This window comes from Anomaloglossus baeobatrachus, chromosome 2 (genome assembly GCF_048569485.1).
Source record: "Anomaloglossus baeobatrachus isolate aAnoBae1 chromosome 2, aAnoBae1.hap1, whole genome shotgun sequence".
Classification (NCBI taxonomy): domain Eukaryota; kingdom Metazoa; phylum Chordata; class Amphibia; order Anura; family Aromobatidae; genus Anomaloglossus; species Anomaloglossus baeobatrachus.
In genome coordinates, this window is record NC_134354.1 from 763,878,779 (window position 1) to 763,896,451 (window position 17,673).

At 46.5% G+C, this 17,673-nt stretch overlaps 1 protein-coding gene across 1 annotated transcript in view; it reads left to right on the forward strand.

Moving 5' to 3' along the window:
* Positions 1-775: 775 nt before the first annotated feature.
* LOC142290029 (unconventional myosin-VIIa-like) overlaps positions 776-17,673 on the forward strand; it is a 128,814-nt gene continuing 111,916 nt past the window's right edge. Inside the window, exon 1 of the mRNA XM_075333972.1 lies at positions 776-858. The gene's annotated coding sequence lies outside the window, so the exon portion shown is untranslated. The remainder of the gene's footprint in view (positions 859-17,673) is intronic.

Below are 17,673 nucleotides of genomic sequence, written 5' to 3' on the forward strand. Positions count from 1 at the left end.
TGGTGCCTAAGGGTATGTGAATGTGAGTTATTGGTGAGCAAATTTTTTTGCACCAAAAAACGCACTTTGTTGTTGAAAAACGTAATAAAAAAAGGCATGCATGTTAGGTGCATTTTAGTTTTTTTGGTGCTTTTTTTGCGAGATCAATGGTTGGAAGGTCTAAAAAATGCAGGAAGAAAACAAAACAGACCAACAATTGACAGGATGCTTCTTTTTTCTGCACCAAAAATTGCAAGGAAAAAAGAAGCCGCGTGTCTACAGCATTTCAGAAGTCAGTGACTTTGCTAGGATAAGGATAGACATGCAGATTTGGGCAACAAACTGCACCAAAAAAAGCCTCAAAAACTGCACTGTATGCACAGGGTCCTTATACAGATTTATTAAGGGGTCCTTAGCTGCTGAGTGCATCTTCATGTCGGAGCTGTTCACTTCTCTTCACTCCTTGCTTATGATGTAGCAGAGTTGAGTTTGTCACTGGTTGCTGCAAATGACAAGATTGGCTCTGCTACATCTGTAGCATTGAGGAGGCATTGTGCTGCTGTCTGTATTGTCCCCCCTCCTCTATCACACCTATTGTCACTCTTCTGCAATGCCAGGGCACTATCACTTACCACACTCCACCCAGGGCTCTGATGTCAGCTGGAGACCAGACCTCTGCCCTGAAATCTCCTCCTCTCTGTAAGAAGGATCAGTGGACATGAATGGGCAGCCTGTTACCGGCAGGATCACACCAGGCGGCTTCACACAGGTAGCAGCCTGAGCCTGCTGCAGGGAGCTAAAAGGTGTTGCAGAAGTCTTGGATCCCCCTATATACCTGGTCACCTGGAATTTGGCACAAGGGTCCATGGGCGGTATATGGTGAGTACTGACTGTGAATGCCTCTGTTCTGGCTTCTACAATTGCATTCTGCAAGGATTTGCTTAATCTCCTTAAAGAATCAGACTGGCCTCATCAGCACTGACACAAGGAATTGCGATTGCACAAGGAATTCTTTCATTCCCAAGTGGCGGAACTTTCTGTAGAATCCCCTCTCCTAACCCTTCTCTATACGACGCCCCCTTCAAGTCCAATTTTTTATGTGGTTCTGGCATACATGAACCAGGAGGTCCAGGATGAGCAGGACTATGCTTCTCGTTGGGAGGGCTCGCCGTGATCCTATTGAATTTCTTGGTCATGGATTTTTAGCAGACTATTGCTATAATGAACTGGTGCGAAACAAGTGAATTATAAGGATATGTTAGATATATAGTGATTATTTCTGTTTAATTGGTTCGTTATGATTTATATACCTTCATTCTATGACCCACTGTTGGTATTTAAAAGAGCCGTCTCCCTTTAATTTTCTGATATCCCTATTATGACGTCAATGAGAAAGAATCCCCTCCATGATCGATGGGATAAGAGGGTCCCAGCATTCTCCACAATTTGTGGTCAGTGTGGGGGGGGTCACAGCTTTTGGAACCTCCATGACGTAAACATCTATTTATGGGATACTGAGGGACAGAGGCTCTTTCTCTCAGCACCCAGCTTTCCCATGCTCTGCTATACATCTTTCTCTCAGCACCCAGCTTTCCCATGCTCTGCTATACATCTTTACCTCAGCACCCAGCTTTCCCATGCTCTGCTATACATCTTTACCTCACAACCTAGCTTTCCCATGCTCTGCTATTCAGCTTTCCCTCAGCACCCAGCTTTCCCATGCTCTGCTATTCAGCTTTCCCTCAGCACCAAGCTTTCCCATGCTCTGCTATACATCTTTCCCTCAGCACTCAGCTTTCCCATGCTCTGCTATTCAGCTTTCCCTCAGCACCAAGCTTTCCCATGCTCTGCTATACATCTTTCCCTCAGCACTCAGCTTTCCCATGCTCTGCTATACATCTTTCCCTCAGCACCCAGCTTTCCCATGCTCTGCTATTCAGCTTTCCCTCAGCACCCAGCTTTCCCATGCTCTGCTATACATCTTTCCCTCAGCACCCAGCTTTCCCATGCTCTGCTATACATCTTTACCTCAGCACCCAGCTTTCCCATGCTCTGCTATACATCTTTACCTCACAACCCAGCTTTCCCATGCTCTGCTATTCAGCTTTCCCTCAGCACCCAGCTTTCCCATGCTCTGCTATTCAGCTTTCCCTCAGCACCCAGCTTTCCCATGCTCTGCTATTCAGCTTTCCCTCAGCACCCAGCTTTCCCATGCTCTGCTATACATCTTTCCCTCAGCACCCAGCTTTCCCATGCTCTGCTATTCATCTTTCCCTCAGCACCCAGCTTTCCTATGCTCTGATATCATAAGAAAGCTAGGTGCTGAGGGAAATATGTATATCACAGCATGGGATTTTAATATTTATGACATATTAGAAAATGGTGAAAAATCCCTTTAAGGAGGAGCATATTCATGTGTCACTATATCGGCTGGACCACAGGAAACCCTCTTTGGCATCCCAAATTTATTATGGCCATTTAGCGCCCCCAGACCTGTAGCTTTGTAGGTAAGAGGGGATGTAATGCCAAGCATGTGTGTGCTGTATTGATTTCCTCAGTACTTGTAAAACAAATCTATTAATTTGGAGTTCCAGAGGCATAGAAGGAGAATATTTCGCTCACAGTATGCAACTGAAACAAATCCTCAGCTCTGAAAAGTCTAAGATCTGGCTAGATACAAAATCTATAATGGACGACATTTATAATACGAGTGTGTCTGGGTGCTTTGCCTTTGATAACCTGGCTCCCGACAGCAGGAGAGCTGCGTACTGCACTGATACTATTGCTGATAGGTTAAATGCCTTTTAATCCCTGGTAATTGCATCTCTCCGGGGTCATTTAATAATGGCGCTGTAACCTGACTGCCCCTGGCCATGCTGTACTGTATTACACCGTGCCCTGCTGAACCCACAAAGCGTGACACCACCTCTTAAATCATTCACGGCGTTCATGTAGCGTGTCCGGCAATCGGGGAGGTGTTTATGGTGAATTGTCAATTATTATTCATTTTCGTCAGTGCAAGCAGAGAGCTGCCCTCCCATCCCCTGTACAGTCATGGAATACAATGATACTATTCTGGCTGCCACTAGGGGGAGCTCTCTGCATATACATTTATATAATACCGCTCCAATTGGAGTAAATATACAACATATAGACCATAAAGGAATTATTGCAGGAGGTCCGGCTGCTGAGACCCCCCACTGATCCCGAAAACAGGGAGCCCAAATTCCCGTGTTAATAGAGTGATAGTGAGCATGTGTGACCACCGCTCCTATAGACAGTGAATAGGGCAGGGGTCGCACATGCTCACTACTGCGCCATCCACACAGTCTATTGCTTCTGGTTTTGGTAAATTTGTGTGTGGTTTAATTCCAGGTCGGATGTTGCTCATGTTACTATGAGCAGGCCTAAGGGCTAGGACACACGGCGAGTAAAACGGACCAAGTGGAATGCGATAAAAAAAATCGCATTCTACTAGGACTTATGTTACTCTATGGGGTAGTTCCCATCTTCAGTTTTTTTTCTCAGGCCTAATCGGACCGAGAAAACAATGCAGTATGCTGCGGGTGGATTCCAATTAGTTTTCACTCACACCCATACAAGTCTATGGGTGCGAGAGAAACATCGTACTGCACTCTGATGACACCGGAGTGCAGTGCAATAATTGCATTATCTATTAATGGAGGAGATGAGGAGATTAGTACTTCCCTCTGCTCCACAGCTGTGATCCAATCGCAGGATCGCATCACAGTGGCTCTCGCATCAGATGCTAAATACTCCTGTGGCCTTAGCGGAAATGTGCTACTGTGGCTGCAGGATCTCTAGACTTGTCTCCCTTTGAGCACATCTGGGACGTCAATGGTTGTAGATCTTGAAGATTCCTAAGCCAATCATTAAGGTGTAAGTGCCAGCACTGACACAGACAGAAAAGGGCCCCTGAGCAAGACAAGACCAATATATGGGCCCTTTGCAGCCCAAGAGCTCCTCAAAATGCACAATTCCACCTGCTTTGATGGTAGCAATGGGCCCCACAGGTTGCACCCTTGAGCCCCAGGATTTCTGTGTATGGCTTATACTCCATAAATCAAGATATTTTTCAAATTTTGTTTCTCCTCTTTAATCACATGCGGATCAATTACGTCCTTCCATCCTGTGATTTTCATAACTCCACGACTTTTCCTTAGTGTTGCAAGTTCAATGTTGAGGAGCGCATTTCATACCAAGATTTGTAACAGTTAAAGGTGTTGTCCCGTCTTACGTTACAAGTCTGCACACTTGTGAATCCTCACATTGTGCCCACTGCGTGCTGCGAGCATTCTCCGGTGCCAGAAAGTATGTAATTTGTATACATGCGGCCACATTCCAACTAGACTATCAAGTCTCACTCACTGCAAGTGTCTAGTCGGAATGTGGCCCGGAGGTATGAAAATCACACACTTGCTGTCACATGACTGCCCACTCCCGGCGTTGGCACCAGAGAATCTTTACAGAACAACTTGTGCACAAAGTGAGGATTCACAAGTGTGCAGTTACATAGAGTGACTGCAGACTTATAACTTAGCGGACCCCTGGAAGTTCGATTCGACCGGTTCAGCCAGACTTTAGATAAAGTTGGGTTTGGGACCTGGAATTGATCTGAACCCCAATGGAAGTCCGTTATTGGGCAGTTCAGGTCTCCGGCCATGTGCAGCCAACCATAAACAGATCACTTTCGGGAGCGGGTGGTCGGGGTTTTTCCTTTTTTTTTTGTTTTGTTTTGTGCACACTGTATTTGATCACGCTATTTTACCCCTAGTATGAGCCGTTGAAAAACTGCAAGCGGCTCGCGCACAGGGCTGAGCGTACCCGAGCGCAGCCATGCTCGCGCCAGTGGTTTGCATATGTAAATCATCTGATCTCCGAACCCGAACTTTATTTGTTTTGTTAAGTCTTTGATTGGTACGAACACCAAACCTCGGGTTTGCTCATCTCTACAATAAGACCCCTTTCATTTTTTTTTTTATTTATTTTAATGTATTTTCTGGTTGTATCTCTTTAAGATGACATCATAGGATGTTGACATTTCCAATTGGTTTTGTAGTGCCCCACGGGGCAGGTGGTTAACCTACTCGTTGCCGGGCAGTTGCGAGTCGGGTCAGGCGATGTTATGGGTTCCGTTGCGCCGAGGAATACAGTAAATGGTGGGGGAAGCGGGGTCATTTGGAAAGTTTGTCGTGACGCTACCTGTGATATGCGGTCAGGGATTAGCCGCTGCTGCAGTGTTCCTCTCCGGGGCAGGTGTTATGGCAACCGGGATGGTGTCGCTCCCCACAGACTGACTGAGCCCTGGGTGGATGAATAGGGGAGAAAATGGCGGGCGGATGGCGCCTAAGCGCTGGGCGGCGACACCGGTAAGGACGAGCCAACACAGTCTCTGCGGGTTCAAGGTGTAGTTTACTCACAGCTTCAGTCGCCAGCCCAGTAGTACTAGTCACTGCCGTGAAGGGCTCAGGTCGATCCCGGATCCGTGGGAGGTCAGAACCGGTGCGGTAGTCTGTGGGCCCTTCCTCACTGCACTTTTTCGTGCGGGTCCCTGTGGCTTGAAGCACTTAGAGTCCCTTCCGTACTAGGTAGAGTACTGTTCCCTAGCGTGGATCCCCTTGAGTCTGACAGTGATCTAGGCCCCCAAATCCTAGGTGCCACTTGGCTCTGGAAACTTGGGTAGTCAAAGAACCATGGAACCTCTCTGTCCGGCAGAATCTGGTGATGCAACGTGGAATTACACCACCCTAGAGTGCTGCACCCTGAACTGCGCTGGCCCCGGGAGAACTCACACGGTATCCTCTACAGCGACCGTTAAACTCCTATGTCCCACAGGAGCTACCGAGACGATGTCCGCTCACTGTCACTCCTGCTGGAGAACTCCCCTTTGGTCCCTGACCCTAGCCCAGTTCCCAGTGGGGAAGGGGAAATCAATGTATGTATGTGGTTGTGGATGATGAAACCGGCATTGACCTTCCTTGGATCCATGATCAGTACTACACCCCAAGTGGAGTGCAGTACCCTGTGGCGACCAGAGCCTCAGGGGCTTCACAGTTTCTTGTAGCCCCGTCAGGAATTGCAGCATGTGTTATGATGACGGCATGCTAACACTTTTCATACACTAAATTCTCATATACAATGTCATGTCTGTCATTTGCTGACGGATTCACGCAGAGAAAGCAGCTTTACAAGGAAAGCCCACTGAGGTCTGAACCCGCAGCTCCATAAGCAGCATCTCCGAGAAAGACTGAGAAATATAAGAAGCAAAGCGGAAACCAACCAAAAAGAAAAAGCAAAACCTCTTCAGATAGTGCTGAGATCACAAAACAAGCTCTGGAATGGGTTGGGTCTTTCCGTTTCTCTGCAGTCACAGTACACACCTCACTGTCTCTATGTAGCGCAAATGTAGACGTTTTTTCAAGTCCCCACAGAAAATAAAAGGTTAAAAATAGAAGTATTTATAATGAGAGCAAAAATAACCCAAGGTAGAGTGCAGACGTGTACGTCCCAGCCATGTTTTGCTTTATTCTTTATCACCCTGCTACATATCGTAATAATCGTATCATAAACATATTCAATGTGCTTCAGGCCACGTTCCATGTAAAAGACACAAGAAAAAAAATAAACAAATTACACAAAACCCATTTGTAGCAAGTGTTGTCTTCTCCATTGTGGATGCAAGAGAGCCTTATCAGATGAAATATAAATATAACAATATAAAGTGTTAGTTTTAAATTCAAAAATAAAATTTAAAAAAATATTAAGAATAATTTCTGCATCTATCTTTGAATATTTATTGAACCAATGTAAGTAATCAAAAGAAAATGACATCCATATGGGGAGAGAGCCTCTTAAAAGTACACCCCAGGCAAAAACAAAACACTGTTATGAACTGTGCAGGACTAAAGCGGGACGGCAAAATGATTTTAAGGTCCCCAAAATCAAATGATGAGAACCAATGAGCCACCACCTTACTTTAATTTAATTTAATTTAATTGCTATTTTCAGAATAAGGAACCGCAATGGGGGTAAACATCACCCCATATATGCAAATACTGTTAAGGCCGCTTTACACGCTACAATATATCTTACGATGTGTCGGCGGGGTCACGTCGTAAGTGACGCACATCCAGTATCGTAAGGTAGATTGTAGTGTGTGACAGGTACGTGCGATTGCGATTGAACGTTAAAACGTTCATCGCATACACATCGTTGAATCCTGACGAATTGCACGTCGGGTTGTTCAATGTTCCCGAGGCAGCACACATCGCAGTGTGTGACACCCCGGGAACATTGAACAGATCTTACCTGCCTCCCGCGGCTCCAGCCGGCAATGTGGAAAGAAAGAGGTGGGCGGGATGTTTTCGTCCCGTCATCTCCGCCCCTCCTCTTCTATTGGCCGGCTGCCGCGTGACGTCGATGTGACGCCGAACGTCCCTCCCACTCCAGGAAGTGGACGTTCGCCGCCCACATCGAAGTCGTATGGACGGGTAAGTACATGTGACGGGGGTTAATCACTTGTGCGGCACGTTCAACAAATTGAATGTGCCACACATACGATGGGAGCGTTGCAAATCGCATACGATATCGTATGCGAAATTGCAACTTGTAAAGCAGGCTTTATGGACAAGGGATTATATCTATTTTACTATTTTGATGTAAAAGAAACCATATGACTACAGAGTTTACATGAATATCATGATCTATTTGTAAAGTTGCACTCATACAGTTAGGTCCAGAAATATTTGGACAGTGACACAATTTTCGCGAGTTGGGCTCTGCATGCCACCACATTGGATTTGAAATGAAATCTCTACAACAGAATTCAAGTGCAGATTGTAACGTTTAATTTGAAGGTTTGAACAAAAATATCTGATAGAAATTGTAGGAATTGTCACATTTCTTTACAAACACTCCACATTTTAGGAGGTCAAAAGTAATTGGACAAATAAACCAAACCCAAACAAAATATTTTTATTTTCAATATTTTGTTGCGAATCCTTTGGAGGCAATCACTGCCTTAAGTCTGGAACCCATGGACATCACCAAACGCTGGGTTTCCTCCTTCTTAATGCTTTGCCAGGCCTTTACAGCCGCAGCCTTCAGGTCTTGCTTGTTTGTGGGTCTTTCCGTCTTAAGTCTGGATTTGCGCAAGTGAAATGCATGCTCAATTGGGTTAAGATCTGGTGATTGACTTGGCCATTGCAGAATGTTCCACTTTTTTGCACTCATGAACTCCTGGGTAGCTTTGGCTGTATGCTTGGGGTCATTGTCCATCTGTACTATGAAGCGCTGTCCGATCAACTTTGCGGCATTTGGCTGAATCTGGGCTGAAAGTATATCCCGGTACACTTCAGAATTCATCCGGCTACTCTTGTCTGCTGTTATGTCATCAATAAACACAAGTGACCCAGTGCCATTGAAAGCCATGCATGCCCATGCCATCACGTTGCCTCCACCATGTTTTACAGAGGATGTGGTGTGCCTTGGATCATGTGCCGTTCCCTTTCTTCTCCAAACTTTTTTCTTCCCATCATTCTGGTACAGGTTGATCTTTGTCTCATCTGTCCATAGAATACTTTTCCAGAACTGAGCTGGCTTCATGAGGTGTTTTTCAGCAAATTTAACTCTGTCCTGTCTATTTTTGGAATTGATGAATGGTTTGCATCTAGATGTGAACCCTTTGTATTTACTTTCATGGAGTCTTCTCTTTACTGTTGACTGAGAGACAGATACACCTACTTCACTGAGAGTGTTCTGGACTTCAGTTGATGTTGTGAACTGGTTCTTCTTCACCAAAGAAAGTATGCGGCGATCATCCACCACTGTTGTCATCCGTGGACGCCCAGGCCTTTTTGAGTTCCCAAGCTCACCAGTCAATTCTTTTTTTTCTCAGAATGTACCCGACTGTTGCTTTTGCTACTCCAAGCATGTCTGCTATCTCTCTGATGGATTTTTTTCTTTTTTTTCAGCCTCAGGATGTTCTGCTTCACCTCAATTGAGAGTTCCTTAGACCGCATGTTGTCTGGTCACAGCAACAACTTCCAAATGCAAAACCACACACCTGTAATCAACCCCAGACCTTTTAACTACTTCATTGATTACAGGTTAACGAGGGAGACGCCTTCAGAGTTAATTGCAGCCCTTATAGTCCCTTGTCCAATTACTTTTGGTCCCTTGAAAAAGAGGAGGCTATGCATTACAGAGCTATGATTCCTAAACCCTTTCTCCGATTTGGATGTGAAAACTCTCATATTGCAGCTGGGAGTGTGCACTTTCAGCCCATATTATATATATATAATTGTATTTCTGAACATGTTTTTGTAAACAGCTAAAATAACAAAACTTGTGTCACTGTCCAAATATTTCTGGCCCTGACTGTATAATGGTACCTATATATGCAAATAAGACCACAATGTCTGGTACATATCTCTGATTGCTCTAATCTGGTATAGGGACAGGGATTGGCATTGTGGAACAGCCTCCTTAACTGATATCTACACAGTTAAGGGCACTTTACACGCTGTGATATCGCTATCGAGTGTACCAGCCCTTGTCTGTTGTGCGTCACGGGCATATCCCTGCCCGTGGAGCACCACATCGCTTACACCCGTCACACGGACTTACCTTCCCTGCGACGTCGCTGTGGCGAGCGAACCGCATCCTTTCTAAGGGGGCGGTACGTGCGGAGTCACATCGACGTCACACTGCAGCCGTCCAATAGAAGCGGAGGGGCGGAGATGAGCGGGATGAACATCCCGCCCACCTCCTTCCTTCCTCATTGCGGTCGGCCGCAGGTACGAGGTTGTTGCTCGTTCCTGCGGTGTCACACATAGCGATGTGTGCTGCCACAGGTACGACAAAGAACCTCGCTACTGAATAGGCAACGATTTTTGGTAAGTGAACGACGTCTCACATACCAACGATTTTTGCCTCTTTTGCGATCGTTTAAGGTCGCTCATACATGTTACACGCTGCGATGTCGCTAACGACGCCGGATGTGCGTCACAAACACCGTGACCCCGACGATATATAGTTAGCGATGTCGCAGCGTGTAAATGGCCCTTTAGTGATTGTACAATGTATAATCTTACTAGCATTGTAGATACTCAATTATAGCATGTGTCACCTATATAGTACCTGGATCTAAAGAAAACAAAAAAAACTTTTGCTTTATTTTCAGGGGGTTATTTAATTTCAGTACTATATAAAAAAGCCAATTGGTGGCAAGTATTTTATTTAAATTAATTGCTCTTCTGCTTGTGTACATCCTGATTGTATCCCTGTAGAAATATGTTGTGTAAGAACTTGCCCTTTAAATGCGAAGCTTCTAGTAAAGTGTTTTATATGAGTGCAGTTGTAGTAAACCTCTGCCCTTGATCTGTTTGTTGCACTGTAAATGTTTAGGATTTTTTAGTAAAATAAATGGACAACTTACAATACTGAGCAATGCTCAGAGAACACTCATTCAGGCCACAGAGCAAGTATACACAGTATGTGTGCATGTGTGTGTGTGTGTGTGTATATCTATATATATATATATATATAATATATATATATATATATATATATATATATATATATATACACACCTACCTATTAACCAGTAAGGAGTGAGTGCAGCTCTGGTGACTAATACAGGAGGTAACGCAGGATCAGTACAGGATAAGTAATGTAATGTATGTACACAGTGACTGCACCAGCAGAATAGTGAGTGCAGCTCTGGAGTATAATACAGGATGTAACTCAGGATCAGTAATGTAATGTATGTAGACAGTGAATGCACCAGCAGAATAGTGAGTGCAGCTCTGGAGTATAATACAGCATATACAGTTAGGTCCAGAAATATTTGGACAGTGACACAAGTTTTGTTATTTTAGCTGTTTACAAAACATGTTCAGAAATACAATTATATATATAATATGGGCTGAAAGTGCACACTCCCAGCTGCAATATGAGAGTTTTCACATCCAAATCGGAGAAAGGGTTTAGGAATCCTAGCTCTGTAATGCATAGCCTCCTCTTTTTCAAGGGACCAAAAGTAATTGGACAAGGGACTCTAAGGGCTGCAATTAACTCTGAAGGCGTCTCCCTCGTTAACCTGTAATCAATGAAGTAGTTAAAAGGTCTGGGGTTGATTACAGGTGTGTGGTTTTGCATTTGGAAGCTGTTGCTGTGACCAGACAACATGCGGTCTCAGGAACTCTCAATTGAGGTGAAGCAGAACATCCTGAGGCTGAAAAAAAAGAAAAAATCCATCAGAGAGATAGCAGACATGCTTGGAGTAGCAAAATCAACAGTCGGGTACATTCTGAGAAAAAAGGAATTGACTGGTGAGCTTGGGAACTCAAAAAGGCCTGGGCGTCCACGGATGACAACAGTGGTGGATGATCACCGCATACTTTCTTTGGTGAAGAAGAACCCGTTCACAACATCAACTGAAGTCCAGAACACTCTCAGTGAAGTAGGTGTATCTGTCTCTAAGTCAACAGTAAAGAGAAGACTCCATGAAAGTAAATACAAAGGGTTCACATCTAGATGCAAACCATTCATCAATTCCAAAAATAGACAGGCCAGAGTTAAATTTGCTGAAAAACACCTCATGAAGCCAGCTCAGTTCTGAAAAAGTATTCTATGGACAGATGAGACAAAGATCAACCTGTACCAGAATGATGGGAAGAAAAAAGTTTGGAGAAGAAAGGGAACGGCACATGATCCAAGGCACACCACATCCTCTGTAAAACATGGTGGAGGCAACGTGATGGCATGGGCATGCATGGCTTTCAATGGCACTGGGTCACTTGTGTTTATTGATGACATAACAGCAGACAAGAGTAGCCGGATGAATTCTGAAGTGTACCGGGATATACTTTCAGCCCAGATTCAGCCAAATGCCGCAAAGTTGATCGGATGGCGCTTCATAGTACAGATGGACAATGACCCCAAGCATACAGCCAAAGCTACCCAGGAGTTCATGAGTGCAAAAAAGTGGAACATTCTGCAATGGCCAAGTCAATCACCAGATCTTAACCCAATTGAGCATGCATTTCACTTGCTCAAATCCAGACTTAAGACGGAAAGACCCACAAACAAGCAAGACCTGAAGGCTGCGGCTGTAAAGGCCTGGCAAAGCATTAAGAAGGAGGAAACCCAGCGTTTGGTGATGTCCATGGGTTCCAGACTTAAGGCAGTGATTGCCTCCAAAGGATTCGCAACAAAATATTGAAAATAAAAATATTTTGTTTGGGTTTGGTTTATTTGTCCAATTACTTTTGACCTCCTAAAATGTGGAGTGTTTGTAAAGAAATGTGTACAATTCCTACAATTTCTATCAGATATTTTTGTTCAAACCTTCAAATTAAACGTTACAATCTGCACTTGAATTCTGTTGTAGAGATTTCATTTCAAATCCAATGTGGTGGCATGCAGAGCCCAACTCGCGAAAATTGTGTCACTGTCCAAATATTTCTGGACCTAACTGTAACTCAGGATCAGTAATGTAATGTATGTACACAGTGACTCCACTATTCTGCTAGTGCAGCTCTGTAGTATATTGCAGGACGTAACTCAAGATCAGTATAGGATAATTGATGTAATGTATGTACAAAGTCTAACTCAGGTGTCCCTGCACTATTCCTCTTCCTCCTCTCAGCAGGGACACCTGCATACTCACCACTGTAGCCGGCCAGTTGTTATATCCCCACCTCATTCTTCTGCTCATCCCCGGTCTCCAGAGCCAGCATACATCACGTAGGTCTCCTGGCAGCATTCTTAGGGAATGCACGCTCTCCGCCTTTTAAAGGGGCAGTACACAGTCTAAAGTGTTACCAATCTATGGCTGGTGTGTATTTAAGGCACCTTTCCATGTAGCGAGGTGCCTGAGCAATCCGCATCCTAGTATGTTAATTCCCGCTAGTACACCAGTCTGCTGTCTGCCTCCTGATACTGACTCTTGTCTGTAGCTCTGATCCCATTCTACTAGTCTCTGTACTGACTCCGTCCTGCTAGCCTTCAGTAGCTGTTGCTGCTCAGACGTCATCCCGCTACTTTCCAGTAACGTCTCCATCCTTCCTACTCTCCTGTATCTGCATCTCTGGCCCTTCGGTCAGCTGCTGCAGTATCGCGGACTGCCTTAGAGTGGCACCTGGTGTCTACTGGCCGCCCAGTCTATCCTCACCATCAGAGGCTCTGGTGAAGACCCAGTAGCACTTAGTCATGGCACTTCACGGTAAGCCCAGTTGTGGCGCAGTGCGTCCACTTCCCCCAGCATGACCCTGCTGACTACAATCTGCTATTTTCAGAACTATTTTGAGAGATGACATACTGCATTTTGAACTACTGGCCCACCAATTCACTTCCAATCAGGCCAACATGGATTTTTTAATGTCCCACCTAGTAGGGGAGACCCTCGCCTGGATCTACCCCCTATGGGAGAGAAGAGACCCTGTCACCTAAGGCATTCAGGCCTTTTTTGGGGCCTTCAGCAAGGTCTTCAATAAGCCGGGCTGTGTCTGCAGCTTCCTCTCTTCTCAGGTTGCATCAGGGTAGCCTGACTGTGCGTCAATATGCAGTTGAATTCTGTTGTCTTTGGACCATCGTTGCTTACAAGCCACAGCTTGTTGGTTTTAATGATTCTACATTTATCTGTTTTAAGAATTATACAATAAACTTTTGGATTTTAAGTTAAATCTTGGGGCTGGATTTCCACCATTTTGTCATTGGAATTTCTTGTCAGAGAGTCTCCTGTCATCCAGCCACGGACTGCAACTGAGGGTGAGCTGGCTAAACACCAATTTATCATTGTACACCTCTGATAGAGATGCCGCCCTCGGCTAGGAGAACTCATCTCCGTTGACTCTGCCTATGTTTGTGTTGTGTGGAGAAACCTGGTTCTCTGAGAAGGCCCTCTTGAACTCTAGATAGGAAGGGGATTTCCTGCAGCAAGCCATGGTAGATCAGTATCTGATTCCTGCTTGACATGTCCAAAGTCCTTTGATGGTCCATCAATTTAAGGGCCCTGTCCAAATACGTGCACTTTGCTACTGAGCAGGTTGAACTATGGGTAGGAATTTTGCATACATAGAAGATTTCCTTTCTGGTGCTTCCAAACCGATCTCAACCTCTTCTCCTGGAACTGCCTTGGCTCCGAACTCAGGAGGCCTTTCTAGATTAGAGATCCGAAGAGGTGTTCCGTTGGGGTCCATCTTGTTTAGAAGGGTGTTTCAGTATGACTAGTCCAGTCTCCTATGACACTTTCTAACCCTCCAGGCTTACCTATTGGTCATATGCTGAGGTCTTCAACAAGAAGGAGGCAAAGAGGTTGCCTCCACACAGCATGTACAACTGACACATTGACCTTCTTCCTGGATCTTCCCTTCCTCGAAGCTGTATCTATCCCCCATTGTTGATAGAGACCCAAGCCATGTCTAATTATGTCTAAGGAAACCAGGAAAGAAGATTCATCCAGAAGTCGTCCTCTAGAGCAGTGTCATAGGTGTGTCATGCTTGACAGACAGTCCTATGGTGTCCGGTTGTAGAAGGTCTCGGCTACACAAACTGCTCCCTGACATTCTCCTCTTCTCTGCTTGGGGTTAATCCCTTTCCCTTTAGGTCCCTGAGGATATCCTCACCTTTCAGCTGCTAATCATCAGCACTTCCCTTTGTGTCCTTAAAGAGAATCTGTCACCAGTGTTTCAGCCAATAAGCTGCGGCCACCACCAGTGGGTCTTATATACAGCATTCTAACATGCCACTGTGTAGAATGTAAAAAACACTTTATAATACTTAACTGAGGGGTACTTTGCACGCTGCGACAGCCGATTGTACCGATGCCGAGCGCGATAGTCCCCGTCCCCGTTGCAGATGCGATATCTTGTGATAGCTGCCGTAGTGAACATTATCGCTACGGCAGCTTCTCACGCACTTACCTGCCGTGCGACATCGCTCTGGCCGGCGACCCGCCTCTGTGACGCCCTGGACTATCCAGGTCGTTCCAGGTAGACACACAACAACACTACACACCCCTTTCCAGTTAGGTAACATCAGTCAAACTTAAAAGCCTTGTCACCACCCTCCTGGTTTGATGTCCACACCAGGGGGGGTGGGGCCAGGCGGTTGGCTCCACCCACCGAGGAGTTCACAGGCCTGGAGGCGGGAACCCAAGTAGTCTAGCTCAGGCTCTGGAAGAGTCAAGTTCAAGTTCACGAGCAGTCCTGTGTCCAGGCTGCCCAGAGACTACCAGGTGGCTGTGTCGTAGCCCAGTCGCCACTGGCAAGGAGGCAGACGGTAGTGGCCGCCTGCAGGAGACCGGGAAAACGACCGGTGGAACCGTAAGGGACCGGGACAGGGTAGTGGCCCCCCCGGAACCGAACCGGGGAGCCAACTGGATACCGGAGCACCAGGCAGGGTACTCAGACCCCGAACTAGGCTAGAAGCCACCAACATAGTCAAATTAACTGATTGCGGTCTGAACCTCAGGGGTTCATTCCCACCTAAGTCCCGATTGAAGGCAACAGTCCAACCATTCCGGATAAGTACCACCGCCAAGGGCCAGAGATCTAAAGGGCCAGCGTCTGCGGGCAAACGGGCTCCTACGACAGATACACGTCGGGGAGCGGACTACCGGTGTCTAGGCACAGGAGTCAAAACATTTACACAGAGGTGCAGGAGAAAGGTGGAGATCACCAACCTAATCTGGAAGAAGCTGCAGCCGGCTGTGGGCCCCGTTCACCACTCCGTTTGGTTTACCAGTGACTCCAGTGTCTTGTGTCAGAGTGAGTACACCAGTGCCATCAGGCACCGCGCCACGCTGCACCGCAACACTATACACTGCACCCGGGCCCCGGCCCGCCGGACCCCGGGACCAACATCCCCTACCCACGGAGGGGTCAACACCTAGCTGCGCTACTACACCGCTCCCGGGGGTCCCCACACCTTCACCGCAGCGGTGGTGTCTACAATCACCACAACCCGTGGGTGGCGTCACGAACTATCATTTCAAACCAAACATCCCCGCGTGTAGCGCAAACTCCCTTGCAGAGCGACGTGACCCCCGGGTCCTTGAGAGGCTGGAGCCACCACCCGTAGTGCGAGCACGGATCCGAGCGGCTCGGCTGTCACAGCAGAGCCCGCGGGGCGGTACACCTCCTTCCTAAGGGGGCGGGTCGTGCGGCGTCACAGTGACGTCACACGGCAGGCGGCCAATAGAAGTGAAGGGACAGAGATGAGCGGGACGTAAACATCCCGCCCACCTCCTTCCTTCCGTATAGCTGGCATGAGCCGCAGGACGCAGGTAGATGTTCCTCGCTCATGCGGCTTCATTCACAGTGATGTGTGCTGCCACAGGAACGAGGAACATCATCGTGTCTCCTATTGGTGCGACATTATGAAAATGGCCGACGCTACACAGATCACCGATTTACGACGCTTTTGCGATCGTTTATCGGTGCTTCTAGGCTTTACACGTTGCGACGTCATTACCGGTGCCGGATGTGCGTCACTTTCGATTTGACCCCGACGAGATCCCAGTCGCAATGTGCAAAGTACCCCTAACAGTCGCGCTGCGAAGGATTTGAGTCAGATGAGCGTCTCTGTTCTCCAGTGTCAGCGCCTCCTCTTTTGGCCATTTTCGTCCTCCTTCTGAAGCCTGTGTGCATGATACATACTTTAATCTGCCCTGCTCAGGGCAGATCAAAGTGCGCCTGCGCAGGACCTCGATGCTGGCGAGTGTGGATGACTTAAGACGCGTCATGCACCCCGGCTACAGAAGAAGGATGACAAAGATGGCCGAAAAAGGTGGCACCGGACAACGGAGACGCCCATCTTATACAAATCCACCGCAGCTCGACCATTAGGTGAGGATTATAAAGTGATTTTTCTGTTCTACACAGCGGCCTGGGCTCTTATATACAGCATGTTGGAATGCTGTATATAAGAGCCCACTGGTGGTGTTCACAGCTTATAGGCCGAATAACGGATGACAGGTTCCCTTTAAATACTCTTATTCCCCCTTGGTCTTTGCTGGAGATAGAGTTAAAAATCTATACAGGCATTGGATGCAAGCAGTCAGCTAGTATCCATGTGAAGAAACATTGTTGTTTGTTGCTGTACCTCTCCCTGAATCATCCTGGAAGATAAGTTGTTCATATGCTTTCCCGAGCTCCCTATGTCTTCTTTAGAGCTTAGTGGGGTCAACTAAGCACTCATCCCATCCGTTCCCCACCTAGGGCCCAGTTCTAGGGTCAGTCAGGCTCAAGTATCCTATCCTGGCGCATAGGTGCGGAACCCATCTAGGGTGGACAGTTGAGCCAGGAGCCAGCAGAAGCTTTGGTCTGGGGTCACCATCTCCCCCTTCCCTAGACATAGTTTCCCTTCTCTGTCACTGTACATGTAATACTTTCCCATACCTACCACGACAGACAGAGGCAGGGTTCCTCTTTGTGAAGAAAAAAAGATGAAACTCTCCGGCTGTGTATTGATTATAGGAAACATATATCTTTGTGCCGTGTTAGCCAGTAGAAACTTTGGACCAGACCTCCATCAGAGGACAATAAAACTTTCACACTCCTTATCTATGAACTGCTCCAATATTTACTGCCACAACTGATTGTCCCCTTCCTATAGTGATAGTTCTGCTTCACGTCACTTGTTTTATTTATTGCACTATTCTATGTC